We start from the raw sequence: 16097 nt of genomic DNA on the forward strand, positions 1-16097 counted from the left end.
GTGGCTCGGCCAATTTATATATCAACATAAATCAACTTCTATTTTTGGGATAAATAAAGCGATAAAGCGAGAAAGTAAAAAACAAAGTAGAAGTCAGTCTCAGGGATTGCATAGATATAATCAAATAGAAGATTTAGTTCACATATCCATACAAGCGTATTTCCTAAGGTACGTAAGGACCTCTCTTTGCCGGAGGTAGGCCTATATCGCAAGCATTTGACAAACAATCAGATTTTGACATATACGGATCCAGAGCAAACTTTAATTTTCATTGATAGGGTTTATGGTTTACAACAAGGCTTCATCACTTGATAAAAAATGGGGACAGTTGTTAATGGACGTAATATGATTCTCAAAGGTTTACAAAAGATTGCATGGGCTTATAGATTCGCCCTTAGGGAATGAAAAGTACAAGAAAGAAATCAACCGGCAACTTATTAATCGTCCCCGGAGTCTCCTCCCAACCTTTCTTCTTCCGGATCTTTCTCAGGGTCCTGTTCAACCTCCTCCTCATCCTCATAATTTTTTTTACTCTGGTCCCTCCTCTGGATCCTCCTCTGGTTCTGTCTCAGACTCGATCTGTATGTATTCAACTACCTGGTTGTCATCATCCGGCGGTGGCAGCATGTGGTCGACCAATCCTGGAACTACCTGTCGATGCATGGTAGTAGTGACGAGATAGTGAGGAAGGATCTCGTAGTATATCTGCAGAGCTGCTGCTGAGTCCTCCAATCCGGTTAATGCCTCTTTACTGGGCCTCACCAACTCGTCTTCTACGTTGATCCATATAATGTACTCAGCATGTGTTGCACTTTGCACGAGTCAAAACAAGATTCAACTAGTGGTTTCCCTGTTAATGACAAAAGAGAGTCACCACCTAATATTTAAAGGTATACTAGAGTACATGTTTTAGTTATTATTATCTTATTAGTCTGCTAACTAGTAAGACTTGGGTTAAGGGTTTTTGTTCTTCTAAAGGGAAGATGTTAGGCACCCCCTAGAATTTACCTAAGGTAGCTCCATAGGACTTAGACTAAGTTTAGAAAATTAGATGTCTATGTTCTATTTAGTTAGTTTTTTATAGCTTACTCTATATCTTGTTTAAAACTTATTATTTGAAGGAAAATAGTATATATGCTTTGAAAGAAGATATAGGTTTCATAAAGTCTAAAGGTTTATATCTATATAGGTGGAAGAATTTTAGAAAGTACTCCCATAATGTTATATTTGTAAACTTTGTAAATAGTGGCTAAGTTTGAAATGCCTTCCCTTTTAGAGCAAAAATGACCATTTGCATAACTTTAACACATTAAGGATTGTTTTAAAAAAGGGGTGAGGCATACCTTGAAACCAGTTTCAAATCTTTGCATCTAAGTTTAGAAGAAAACCGTTTGAAATTATTTTGTTACAACTATGTTCATTTGGTTCGTAGAAAACTCGACTTTGAGATTATTTGCCCAATTCTAGCCTTTAAAGAAAGAGGGTTTTTGCCTTTTCAAATCTATTTTGAACTTCGAAGATTCATGAGAAACGGTTAGTATGAAAGTGAAGACTAGATAATAGAAATAATTAGATAAGTTGAAGCCATTTAACTGATACAAGAGACAGCCATTCCTTTTTATTTTTACCTACAGTCTTTTAGTTTGTCTATGTTTCCTGTACAATCAAAGGTATTTAAAGTTATACAATAATAAATGTTAGTCATTCAAGAACATATATACACATATCAAATAGTATCGCAATGAATTCAAAAGGAATAAGAGTAAAGAACTGGACTCTGGATGATTTTGGGTCTAATGCTCAAACAGGCCCAAGGTCACACGCACGAACAGTAGACGTGACAGAAATGTTGCGGCTCAAGATCTGATAATAGGCTTGAATTCCAGATGGGCTCAGCAGGCCCAAGTTCAATCATACAAAGATGAAAATGAAATCCATTAGTGAAATCCATATGAGGCCCAAATCGAATAAGACTGTGACATACGATTAAGAGTGAAATAAAACTAACACAAGGCCTAACAGAATAGGATTGTAACAACTAGACATAATTAAAGTGAAGACAAATTTTTTATTTGTATTAATCCTGAAGAGATTAGTGAGAGTCAATTATCAAGAGCTTAGTATAAGACCTTATTCGTGGATAAAGCACCCTTGGAATCTCTAGCACTTCAGAGTTCACAAGGGTCTCAAGGACCCCGAGCAGTGCTTGTGTCAAGGAAGGACACCTTAACCACAAACTAGATCCCAACCCAAATACCCTTGGCCACTCACACTCACTCTTCCTCAAAGGTTTAGATACAAATGAAGTATTCACTTAACAATCAATATGAGACCAGGAATAGACACAATAGTTCAAGTACATAAGAAGTTCAGATGCTGCAGAAACCAAAACAAAAATGTAGAGACATAAACACTGAAGGAATTATATCATCATCCTTAGAATCAAAACTCAGAATACAAAAGTCATCACTATAGTTACTAACAGTATCCAGGAGTGCTCGCCATTCATTTACAACATGTGTTAGAGCATTTAAAGAGATTAATCATAAGTGCAAAATAGGAAAATCTTCAGAGCAACCAACAGTAACTATGTCAAGGTAGAACAAATGCTGAGTTGAATGATCCTAAGGGTAGGAAAGACAAACATTGTAACGACACGGCCGGTCGTATCGAGAGTTATAGCCTTGTTTCCCCCATTTTTGTTTTTTTGTGCTTTACAGATGTATAATGTCTTACCGAGTTGGTTGGTTCGGGTTCAGAGTGGTTTTGAAGTGAATTGAGACACCTAGTCTCTTAATTGGAAGCTTAAGTTGGAAAAGTCGACCGGATATTGACTTGTGGAAAAACGACCTCGGATTTGAATTTTTATGGTTCTGTTAGCTCTGTTAGGTGATTTTGGACTTAGAAGCGCGTTCAGAATGTGATTTGAAAATCCGTAGTGGAATAAGACATGAATTGGCAAAAGTTGGAATTTTGGCGATTTTGGCCGGCAGTGGAAATTTTAATATCGGGGTCGGATTAGATTTTCGGAAGTTGGAATAGGTTCGTGGTATCATTTTTGACTTGTGTGTAAAATTTGAGATCAATCGGACGTGGTTTGAGAGGTTTCGGCGTCGTTTGTGGAATTTAAAAGTTTAGAAGTTCTTTAGGCTTGAATCCGGGTGTAATTGGTGTATTGATATTGTCTTGAGTGATTTGAAGGTTCGACTAAGTTTGCATGGGGTTATATTACTTGTTGGTATGATTGGGTGAGGTCCTGGAGGCCTCGAGGTGATTTCGGGTGGTTAACGGCTTGATGGGAGTTGAGGAATTGCAGCTGAAGCTGCTGCTACTGGTGTAACCACACCTGCAAAGTGGGAACCGCAGGTGCGAGCCAGCAGAAGCAAAGGAGGAGCCGCAGATGCGGCTAAGGAGGATCTGGGCAGAGGACGCAGTTGCAATGGAATTCCCTCACCTGCAAATGGTCGCAGAAGCAGATTTAGGGGTGCAGGTGCGAGTTTGGACCGCAGGTGCGATGTAGTTCCCGCACCCGCGAAGAGCGCAGATGCGGTCACTTGATTGTAGGAGCGGAGGCAGTGTGTAGGGATTTTTTCGCAGAAGAGGGGCTTTGCCCGCAGATGCGGAAATGGAGTCGCAGGTGCGAGAAGTATGGGACGAACCTATAAATAGAACACTTCGAGAGTTTTTACCATTTTTATCATTTTTTAGCTCGGATTTTGGGGATTTGAGAGAGATATCGGAGTAATCACTGAGGTAAGTTCCTTGTGCCTATTTATCTTCAATAATGGTATTTTCCCACTGATCTTACACCTAGTTGGTAAGTGTTTGAGGTGAGATTTGGGAGATTAGGGCTTGGGAATTGGAGAATGAATTTTGGGGTTTTGGAGAGGCAATTGAGGTTCGATTTTGATAAATTTGCTACAGTTAGACTCGTGAGTGAATGGGCTTTCGGGTTTTGTGACTTTCATTGGGTTTCGATACGTGGGCCCGGGGGGGCGGGTTGAGCCGATTTCGGATTTTGGACTATATTTTAGTAGTTTTCTTGTGAAATTGATCCTTTTAGCCAATATTGATTATCTCGTACTGTTATGGCTAGATTCGGGGCATTTGGAGGCCGATTCGAGAGGCAAAGGCATTTCGGAGCAAGATTCTTGCGTGGTTAAGGTAAGTTACAGTATTAAATCTGGTTTTAAGGGTATGAAGCCCCGAGAATTGGTATGATGTGAATATTTGGAGGTGACGCACATGCTAGATCACGGGCGTGTAAGCGTGCACCGTGAGGGATTGTGGTCCGTCCCGTGAGACTGTAAAGTTGAATAGCCATTGTTACTACTTGTTTTTCCTTGTCTTTGAGCAATTGACTGCCTTTCATGTTAGAAACCATGCTTAGGCCATATGATATCATTGTTGGGACCCGCAGTGATCGTATACTTGTTGAATTGAATGCTAATTGTTGTCTTGTACTCAGTCACAGTCTTACTTATGTGTTATATCTTTGTTCCCTCTCATTTCTTGTTGATACTTGTTGTATTCTCTGTTTGGGCTAATTATTATGATATTCTGTGAGTTCCAGAGGCTGGAGAGGTTAGTGACTGAGATAGGGCCTGAGTGCTAAGCTAAAAGTTAGGAGGTATATGGATTGGGTTGCACGCCGCAACAAGCCTTCGAGCTATATATATATATATATATATATATATATATATATATATATTATTGGATCGGGTTGCACGACGCAACAATATTAGATCGGGCTGCGCACCGCAGCAATATAGCGCTTGGACTGAAGGAGCCCCTCCGGAGTCTGTACACCTCCAGTGAGCGCAGGTACCTATTGAGAGAGTGTATTGAGGGCTGAGAGATGAGAGTATGAGCTGTTGAGGTGAGTTGAGTGATTGTTGCCTTGAGAGGCTGTACTTGCTTTTATTTATTATTGTACTTAGTTGTTATCTATTGTTGTTGTGTAATTTCTGGAAGATTTATATCTGTTTTACTTGAGGTCGACTGATTTAACTTATATCACCGGATTTGAAAGCATGTTCACTCTTTACTGAAAACTTTTGAAATGATCTGTATTTTACTGCTTCTCAATTCCTTATTTAATTTTATTACTTGTTGAGTTGGTTGTACTCATGCTACACCCTGCACTTCATGTGCAGATCCAGGTATGTACGGTTCTGGCGGTCGCTGAGTTCGTGCGCGAGCTGATTATCGGAGACTTACAAGGTAGCTGCCGGCGTCCACAGTCCTTGTTTCTCCTTTCTTATTATCTTTTCTCTCTTGTATTGGCATTTGGCACAGACTGTAGTAGACTCTGTTTCTAGATTGGTTGCTAGATGCTCATGACTTAGTGACACCCCGATGTCGGGATATCATTCCGCACTTGTGTTTTGGGTTTTTACCTCGTTATTATGTAAACCTTCAGTTAGTTTAATTACTTTAGCTCACTTCTGTTATATATTGAAAGCATATTGAGAATGTCGGCTTGCCTAGTTCAACGATAGGCGCCATCACGATTGGTTAGGTATTTGTGTCATGACATGCATACAGATTTTATTAGTTATACTGGTAGGTTTACACTTACAGGAATCCTTAATCGAGCTCACAATACTTTAACAACTATTTAGGCTGTATTCTGATCTATCAGAAGTTTACACATATGGTCAAGTCCTCACTCTACTAAGTAAATGGACTAATAACCTTGTTCAGGCCTCCTTAAAGAACAACAACACCAACAGAGGTATGCAGGTGGGCAAGAAGGTCAATCTTGGTATAATTCAGACTTAGTAGTAGGACTACTAGTTTATTAAATTCCTAATCAAACATCCAAGTTCATAACTAAACCTACACAAACAGAGGACATCAAATAATATAGAATATCATTCATTTTATCTGGACAAGCAGGTATTAAGAAATTGTTTGAGCCTACAAGTCCTAACAGTAGCTTTTCTCCTCAGATTCTTCATTGTTAAGTTGTTAAAACTGGCAAGGTTCAACTTATTCTTCTATGAAACAATAAGCGTATAGTGGCTTAGACATGAGTCCTTCGGATAAGAAAGTTCATAAGTGTAACTAGGCAGATACATAAACACAAGGACAAACAGAGGACATTCAAACTTATCACATAGTGATGTTTTCAAGGATCACAAGATTACAGGACATGTTTGAAAAGCAAGTAGCCTGGCAACTAAACTAGTGAGTTCAGACTAAACTAACAGACTTATATTGGATCCTTAAGTGTACACAACAAACATGGTTCAAATATTATCAAAGTATACAGGTTAAGTATGGCATGGATCAACAAGTAGCATAACATCATTAACCCCATAATTATTGTAATGCAGAAGTAGAAAACATAAGTTCCTAGCAAGATATAATATAGGTCAAAGATCACAGTTTAGGCAAGTTAGCATGATGGCATGGTTAACAGAACAATCATGGAAGAACATCAAAATTCTTTTGGCTAATAACAAGAGTTCAACAGAATTTTATCATTTCATTATAGCAAATGTTATCCAACTAAGTCACAAATTAATTAGAAATACTAAAGCAATCATGGGTTATTATAAGGATAAGAATTAATTAACAAGAATGACAAACAATACACAGGAAAACCAGAAATTACTAACATGCATCATGAACGAAGAGAAATCAGCAAAGAATACATCAAAATCACTAAATAAACACACATAACAGAAAGAAAAGGGAGGGTTAGGGTACACTGATCTTCTACAGAGCAGCAAACCAAGCAAAGTTTTTTTTTTAGCCGTTAAGAAGCCAAACTCAAGCCCCGACAGTATATGAACTCAGAACCAGAGAAGGAAAAGAAAATCAGTGAGAAATCTAAGCTTTTAATTCTCTTAAGCATTTGTTTGTTTTTGTCTTGTATTAAGTGTTGTTGGTAATGTTAGGTGAGAGCATTGAAGACCATATTTATACTGTCATTCAATAACTTAGTCTTCAGCCGATTTAAATCATGAGTGGAAGATGACGATAGGAAGTGAAATCAGAAGAAATAGAGGAAAAATAATAAGAATTTTTACGTGAGAAAAGAGAAGGTTAATCGTTGAAGTTCTCAACCTAGTGGTCAAGCCCTAATGTCCAGAGGTCACCATGTTTGACCTCTGGACAAAGAATCGTGATGATAAAACTGAAGACGCGGCCATGCATGCCGCATATTTGACGGGACATATGAGAATTAGATGATTTTAAGTTTGATCGTTCAGGTCTAGAATTTTTGAATTGGGGATTTTGAATTTAGTGATGAAAAATGGAAGGATTCAGGCAAGATTCGTGGTCTTAGGGGACAAAAGGGGTGATTTAGGTGACCTTTCACAAATTTATGCAAGGTTGGAGATTGATGGAGGCTAAGCGTTTCAAAGAAAACTCAGAGAAATGGGGTGGCGGGTCTCACGGGTAAAATGATTAGGTTTGGGGCGGAGGGTCTCACGGATAAAATGATTAGGGTTAGTGGGCGTCTTTGGGTTAAATATGAAATACGGGATCTGGTCTGTTGGATCATTTGATCAACGACCCTGATAATTCAGGTCTTAAAGTTTTAAAGAAAAGGTTATTAGAAAAAAATAGGACTGTTGGATCTGTGTGATCCAACGGTTAAGATAATATATGGCATGGGGTTTAAAATAAAAGGAAAAATATGAATAAACATGGACCACCGATGATTTGGATCGACGGCCCAGATCAATTGTGTTTGCGCTATGAGTGAGTGGGACGGGGGATGTGGCACGATGCCATTGGTCCTCCAGATTTGTCCTGGATCACCAAGGTGGTTAGGAAGGAGTAATTTTGGACCGGGTTAGGCAATATTGCGCATGTGTTTTAGGCTAAAATTGATTTAAAAGGTAGCCATTTTTATTTAATTATACAATTGCAAATGTAGCCATTTCAGTCTTTAACCCTTTTGTAATTAATTTAAATTAATTTCAATAATTTCAATAAAATATTATAGAAATAAAATACATTACTAATTACTATAATTAGCTAACTAAGTGTTAAATATCCTATTTTCTATTTGTGACATTAATTTTGGATTATTTTAAAAATAGTAGGCTATTTTATCAAAATTAAGGAACAACCTTATCAAATTAATTATAAACATATATAATAATTGTAAAAGTTATTTTAATAGTTTCAAATATAGTAAGAGTGATATATTTGTATTAACACTAAATTATTAATTTAACACCATTAATTACTTAATTTATATAAAAATAAGTATTTATTAATTAGAAAATATTTTCAATAAACTTACTGAAAATAATGATCAAGCTTCAGACTTCTTTAAATCCACAAGAGGAGTCAAGCAAGGTAATTCTCTATCTCCAGCATTATTCATTCTATCGCCGATGTGCTATCAAGATCCTTGAATAAACTATTTGAGGATAAAAGGCTTAAAGGCTTTGGGATGCCAAAATGGACAGACCCTTTAAATCATTTGGCTTACGCAGATAATACAATCATATTTGCTTCAACTAATCCTTACACTTTGGGGAAGATTGTTAAGGTGCTTACTAAGTATGAACAAACTTCTGGCCAGCTTATAAACAAGTACAAAAGCTCCTATTACATGCATGGTAATGTAGCAGAATCACTATGCTCTTCAGTGGGTACAATTACAACATTTCAAAAAGGTGAATTTCCACTTACTTATCTTGGCTATCCTATTTTCAATACAAGGAGGAGGAAGGCTTACTACAATAATGTTATCAAGAAGGTAAAAGCAAAGTTGCAGTCCTAGAAAGAGAAACTTTTGTCCTATGGTGGCAAGGCATCACTCATTACTAGTGTATTGCAAAGTATGCCTACTCATATTCTTTCAGTACTTGATCCTCCTAATAATATAATGAAACATTTGCACAAGACTTTTGCTAGATTTTTCTGGAGTAATAAAGAGGAAGGAAGAAGCAGGCACTAGACCAAATGGCTCAATCTATGCTTACCTAAGGAAGAAGGTGGACTTGGTTTTAGATCACTCTTTGATGTATCTAAAGCTTTTTTTGTGAGGTTATGGTGAAAGTTTAGAACATCAAAGTCATTATGGGCAAACTTCATGTGGAACAAATATTGTAAGAAGGAAATACCCACTATGGTTCAATTTAGAGGGTGATCACATGTGTGGAGAAAAATATAGAAAGCAAGAGATGAAGTGGAGCATGAGATACAATGGGTGTTGAATAGAGGTACTACTAATGTATGGCATAAAAATTGGACTGGATTAGGTGCTTTGTAAAATATAATACCCCCAAAATTTCCAATAAATGATGAACTAGAAGAAGTGGCAGAGTTGAGGGATGATAATATTTGGAATGTTCAACTGCTTGAGCAAATATTTCCACCAGAAATAGCAGATCATATAACACATGAGGTGTAGTTTTATGAAACTGATGAATATTGGGATACACCTAAGTGGAAGCCAACATCTTCAGGCAGATTTTCAGTCAGTAGTGCCTGACAAATACTAAGGCATAAAGCTCCTACTAATGCAGAATATAAGATGTTGTGGACTAAAGGCTTGCCTTTTAAAATATCTTTCTTTCTTTATAGATTATGGAGAGGAAAGATACCTACTAATGATCTTTGGAAGAGGAGGGGTTATGTAATAGTCTCTAAATGCTGGTGTTGTATGCCAACGCAAGAAGAAACTTTTCAGCACTTATTCCTCGCAAGTTCTACTGCAGCAAAGGTGTGGAAGGTATTCCTTCAAGTAGCAGGTATTGTGATAAGCATGGTGCAGGTTCACCAAGTAATAAGATCTTGGTGGAATGCAAAATTTTATTCCAAACTTAAGACAGTATTTCAGGCTGCTCCAGTAATCATCACATGGGAACTATGGAAGAGGAGAAATAATATGAATAATTGGGACGCAGTCACTTGCAATAGGGTGATTCATGAGGTGAACAAGACATTTAACTACCTATCAAGACAAAGGTATCCATGGCTATCAAGCATTCCTCTTCTATGGCCATATATGATCCAATTCTTTGAAGGTTACAGGCCCTATGTGGTGACCAAAACAATAACATGGCAACTTCCTTATGAGGGTTGGTTCAAGTGCAACACTGATGGTGTGTCAAGGGGTAATCCTGGACCAAGATCATATGGATTTTATGTGAGAGATCATGTTGGTGATTTATTGTATGTAGAGGCAAGTGAGATAGGGGAGGTTACTAATATAGTGGCAGAAGCAAAGGTAATTGTAGAGGGATTGGCATACTGTGTAGAAAGGCTGCTCCATCCCCTCATTATGGAGACTGATTCACTGGTAATGAGGAAGATAATTGATGAGGAATGGGAAACTCCATGGTGCATAGGATTTGAAGTGAGGAAGATTAAGGAAATAAAGAGCACCTACAATGTGCTCTTTCGGCATGTACTAAGGGAAGGCAACATTGTTGCTGACTTCTTAGCTAACCTAGTTTTCTCTTTTGCAGGTACGCTCAGATTTCAATCATTTCATGAACTACCAGTTGAAGGAAAAATATTAATAAACATGGACAAATCACAAGTACCTAACCTTAGGATTAGGATTGCCAAGAGAAAAGAACCCGATTGATGATCACTACTACGAATGCATTGACTGATCTTGCCAAATGTTTCTGTTTTGGTTGTTTCTGGATGTTGTTACAGGGCTTCCAACTGGTATTAGCATGTTTCCATGATCATCGTGGGGGTAATTTATCAACAGTCAGAACTGATAAGCAAAGCAGACAGTGCAGAAAAACACAGGACAACACCAGAAATAACCAAATGTTGCTGCTATTTTCACTATCATGATGTGTACTGTATGAACATTTTCCAGTGATATTAGTGTGCTATCACACAAAGCTTGAAGATGATAACAAAGTATACAACCTATTTTGGATAAGCAAGTAGATCATGTTCTACAAATTTACAAGAAGTTCGAGATGGATCAACACATGTACTGTGCAGTTCTGGATAGCTTCAACAAAGTGGTATATTTGTTTGGAACCAACATTAGCCTTGTCCATTAATTTGTCATATGGAATGAAGAACATGGTGCCTGGTGAGAGCATTGGAGGTGCTACTTGGTTTTTTCCCTTGGCCTTTGAATTCAACACCACTACTTCGATACGAATGCTTACATCCTGCTACTCTGTAATATCTAGTTCATTTGTGTTATACCTTTCCTATTCAGAGTATTAGCTAGTAGTAGCTTTAATATTTTATATTTTTTTGCACTTATTGTAAGATGTAGACCCATTTTGAGATTTTATATATATATATTAGCCACTAGGAATACTGCCTAGTGGTATATTTGCGGAAAAAAAATTGGTCGTCAACAGCATGCACCAGGGATTTTGCCACATTCCCATTGTGATCAAGTCATTCCACTCGTCCTGGAGATTCCTTACCCTCAGGATCAAATATACCTGTTGTAATCATCCTTGTACAAAGTTGTCCTTGAATAGAGAGACACATCTTGAATCAGACTAAACTGCCTAAGAACCCTCAGTGGTGTGTACAGCTGAATCCCCTCCAGACCTAGCAACTCAATGAAGTACTTCCCCGAGATTCTCATGATTGCTCTACCATTCAACCAAGAAAGTTTCCATTTGATGAATTCTCTACTCAAATGGGTCAAAAGTTCCTGCCACTCCTCCTGGCCACGTGGTGTAGACCAATGCCTCGTCCTTTCATTATGGTTGTGGATCATGTTACTAATGCCGATAAAGTAGTCAATGGTCACCTCCCTCTGGAAGAAATGCCCTGTAGCCCATATATGTACTAGAAAGTAGCAACCTCTGAAGAAATCATATCCTCTTGAACATGCCGACAGTGCTCGAAATATTTCCGTCAGTATCATAGGAACAAGGGTGACCTGCAGATTTCCTCGAAAGGTAGCCTAAACCAAAGGCAATAGGTTAATGTTGGTTCTCCCTTTCCTTTGTGGGAAAACCAGGAGTCCCAATAGTGCTAGAGAAAAGGTTATGGGGCGAAAGCTCTCCCATGCCGCTTGATCACACTAGAATTCCTCAAGATGCCACTCATAGCTATCCCGGTGTCCAAATCTATCAAATAGATGGTATAAACTCACCCATCCATCCTTGATGTTTCACAATTTCCTGTTACTCGTCAGACCTAGTGCATGGAAGAACCTATGGTCCGGCATGACGACTAGCAGTATTGGCTTCCGCCTGGTGAATGATAACTCCGTGAAACTAGTAATATCCTCCAGTGTTGGCGCAACTCACAATCGAAAAATTTGAATACCGCCTTGGTTGGGTCCCAAAACTCTATCAGCAACCTGGTGAGTACCTTGTCAGCTCAAATGTTCATCGGGGCGGTTAGTGATCCTAGGTGTGTCCTGATCTCGTTCTCGTGCTCTCGTTGAATTTTCCTCCACAACTGCTTCAATTTGTGAGATGCACCCATGGCGATGTTAATCTCTTGGACATTGCGGTTGATTTCCATCTAAAAGGGTAAAAGATTTGGTAAGAATTTTGCTCTGGATCCTTAGCGTCTTATCTGGATTGATTCGTAGTTCCACAAAAAAATATATTGTTGGGTGCATGAGTTGTTGATATTAAGGTGGATTTCCTAGTCATGAGTCAATACCAAGGATCGAGCCACCTAAGGTTTATGCAGAATGACCTATGTTTGCTAAGAGTAGAGTGTTTCCTAATTTTGGAGTTGGATAGAATAATTGCGAGTCGTTATATCAGTTGGCCTGACAAAGTCGTTCTCTGAAACTAGAGAGTTTTGAAAGAAAGTTCTGATGGGTGTAAAAACAACCCTCGCGTGTCATTGTGTGTGATTGTGTACGGCCAAGACTTGATAGGAAATATGTATAAAGCAATAACAGATAATTGTAGTAAGGTAGTAATATAAATAAATAGGTAAACATGTTGTAAAGTGTAAACAAGTAGAATAAAGCGAGTAAACACATATTTGCATATCAAATATAATCAAAGCAGAATATAACAAGACACCCCCAGGTTCAATTCTATCCTAAGTCCGCTAAGGTCAGAACCAACAAAAATCCCCAGCAGAGTCGCCATGTTATTGCACCTTATTTTGCAATAGTCAAAATACAATACAACTAATGGTTCTTTTGAAGTTGATAAAAAAATCTCCACCTAATATTTTAAGGTATATTAGGGTGCCTATAAGTCTATGATATTATTATCCTAATGGTCTGCTAACCAGTGTGATTTGGGTAAGGGTTCTAGTTGTTCTAAAGGAAAGGCACTGGGCATCCCTTAAAATTCACCTGAGGTGGCTCCTTAAACTTAGGTTAGGTTTGGGGAAAGAAAAGTCTATATTCTGCTTAGTTAGTGTTTAAAGTTGATAAGTAAACTCTATGAAAATATTCTAAACCTTATTTGAAAATTCACTATTTTGAGAAGGTTGTGTATATACTTTGAAAGAGAAAAGATGTAATTTGTTTGTGATCGGAAAGTAGGAAATCACCCTTTGAAATTTGTATATACCTTAAGTTGAAAACCATATATGCCTTTTCCTTTGAGGACTGAGTGACTGTGAGGACTGAGTGTGCATATGGTTTTATCACTGCGTTGCATTACAGTGACATACATACATGACATGTAGGCATTGAGATGCATTTCCTCATGCGGTACAACATTCCGACATTCATGACTTAATATACACATTGACATGTAGGCATAGAGGTGTACTTTCCTCATGCCATCTGATAATGAAACATCTTACCTGTTGTTGAAAGTTTTTGGAAAAAGTCACAGTTGTGTTCAGATTTAATCATATTTTGGTGATTTCGGTGAAAGATTTGGGTTTTATTGTTATACTTGAAAAGCATGCCTATTTTCCGGAACTATGAACGAGTTGAGTATTATATCTTTGAGTTATTACTTGTACTACTTTAGATATATTATTATGAGTTGTTCCTGGTTGTTGGTGTTGGACTCTGACCTTTGTCCAAGCTCGTCACTACTTTCAACCTAAGGTTAGGTTTGTTACTTATTGAGTACATGGTGTCAGTTGTACTCATAGTATATTTTTGCACCTTGCATGCAGATTTTGGATGTTGATGTTGCTGTATAAGGTGGGAGCTGGCATTGAAGATGTACCTGCATTTCATCCTGCGTTCCGTTCCTAGCTGCCTATTATTCTTGGTAGCTTTAGGATTATTATTTTGTTCATGTATATTTCAAACAGATGATGTATTTATTTCATTCCAGCTTTGTAAATTCTAAATCTTAGAAGACCATAATTTGTACTACCAGCCTTGGGAATTCTTTGTATAGAAATTCAGTTATATTATCATTCCATTTATCAGTAACTCTCATTGAATCGGATTGTTGTTAATTGGCTTACCTAGCGGGTTGGGGTTAGGTGCCATCTTGACTAGTTGAATTTCAGGTCGTGACAATTTGAGTATAACATAATACTGTGGAGGGTCAAGATTGCATACTAATGCAAGTATAAATCATAGAAGGCAACACAATGATCCAAGCACACAATTTCTCAAGCTAAGGGTATAGGATGGCTTCATAAACATCACTGAATTAGCAGAATTAACACGATGAACATGGGCACAAGCAAGAGTCATTCAACCATCACAACAGTAAAGGTTTTGAATAGCCACTACCACATAGTTCATAGTCATGAGGTAGCAGAGGGACATGGCAAATCAAACACAGCAAGTGAGCAGATTCAGGTTCATGATTTCAAGTCATAGTGATAGACTTACATGAGTCACTAAGTTTACAGAAACAAGCATGATTTTAGCAACAAGAATGTCAATAAAGATCATTAGGTAGACAGATCAAATAGAAAACATAAATTAAGAACCACTCTTTATTGAATTAAAACAATGTGACACAATATCACAAACATGAGAATCAACATGGCATAGTGCAGCAGATGTGAAGTTTGACAGAATATTAGAGAAAACATAAGACCATGACCTAGTCGGTTTAGTTAGTGTGATAGCTATCATTTAACTTAACAGAGATGGAACACACATAGTATTAACATAAGTCTTAATGTATGAAGACTTAACATGATCTATTCATTGGGATAGTGCTGAATCATATTAGCTAAACCATGCGAGTTAAGGTCCAATATTACAGATCAAATAACAATATAAGGCAATATAATTACTAAGAAACATTATCATTCTTAGAACAGAAACAAAATGACATAAATAGCAACACATAATGAAAAACCACGCATTATCTTGCCCTGTAGATGTTTGTCAGTATAAACGGCATAAACACGGAGTCACATAACTAATTTTAGGGAAAACTAAAGAGAGAAGGTCAGTCCACACTGACCTTTTGTGGAGCAGCAACCAAGCAGATGATAACAGTTGTCTAAGGTATCCAAACTTACTACGATCAACTCACATTAGATTGCACTCGAACAGAAAATAAAAAGAAGAAAAGAGAAATTAGAAAAGAACTGCTGGAACTTAAGACTTGAACTATTAATTCTTTCAGTGTATGGATCAGTAGTATTAAGTGTGTATTGATGTATGTTGGTGTCTGTTAGGTGAGAGCATTTAAGATCGTATTTATAGTGTCCTTCAAGCCTTAGGGTTCCGATTGGTTCAAAATAGATAGTGGAAAGTGATGAATGATGGATGATGATAGCAACACGATGAAATCAGAAAAGAACAGAGGGGAAAACAACAGAGACTTTTACCTGGGCACGAGGATGGAGGAAGAAGACCGTTGAAGCCAACGGACCGCTAGTCCAACCTAATGTCTAGAGGTCACTGCGTTTGACCTCTGGACATCAAATAAAGATGATGAAGTTGAAGATAATGTTCATGCATGCTCTGGATTTGAAGGACGAAGAGAGAACATATGAGTTTAAGTTGCACAATTTGTGTTTCTTATGTGAGTGTTGGGGAGCGATGAAATGTCGCGATGCCATTGGTTTAGAGGAGATGGCATGGACCACCAGCTTGGATGAAGGAGTGGGTCTGGATCGATTCAAAGGGTGTGTTGGGCTTATGATTTTGTCCAAAACATATGGTACTTGATTTAAAATGTGGTCACATTGTATTTAATTAGTCAATTGAAATTGCAGCCTTTTAAGCTTTTAACCCCCTTAAAAGATTAATTTAATTAAAT

At 37.7% G+C, this 16097-nt stretch overlaps 1 long non-coding RNA gene across 2 annotated transcripts; it reads right to left on the bottom strand.

The window, feature by feature from the left end:
* Nucleotides 1-544: 544 nt before the first annotated feature.
* On the bottom strand, nucleotides 545-15841 carry LOC104089765 (uncharacterized). Of its 2 annotated transcripts, none has more exons than XR_011408483.1 (2): nucleotides 15664-15841; nucleotides 545-12450 (listed from the first exon to the last, which is right to left on the bottom strand). It is a non-coding gene; the product is annotated as an uncharacterized lncRNA (long non-coding RNA). The 2 variants fall into 2 exon arrangements; XR_004505262.2 differs by having other exon boundaries at nucleotides 15294-15841.
* Nucleotides 15842-16097: the final 256 nt, after the last annotated feature.

Source organism: Nicotiana tomentosiformis, chromosome 6 (assembly GCF_000390325.3).
Source record: "Nicotiana tomentosiformis chromosome 6, ASM39032v3, whole genome shotgun sequence".
Taxonomy (NCBI): Eukaryota; Viridiplantae; Streptophyta; class Magnoliopsida; order Solanales; family Solanaceae; genus Nicotiana; species Nicotiana tomentosiformis.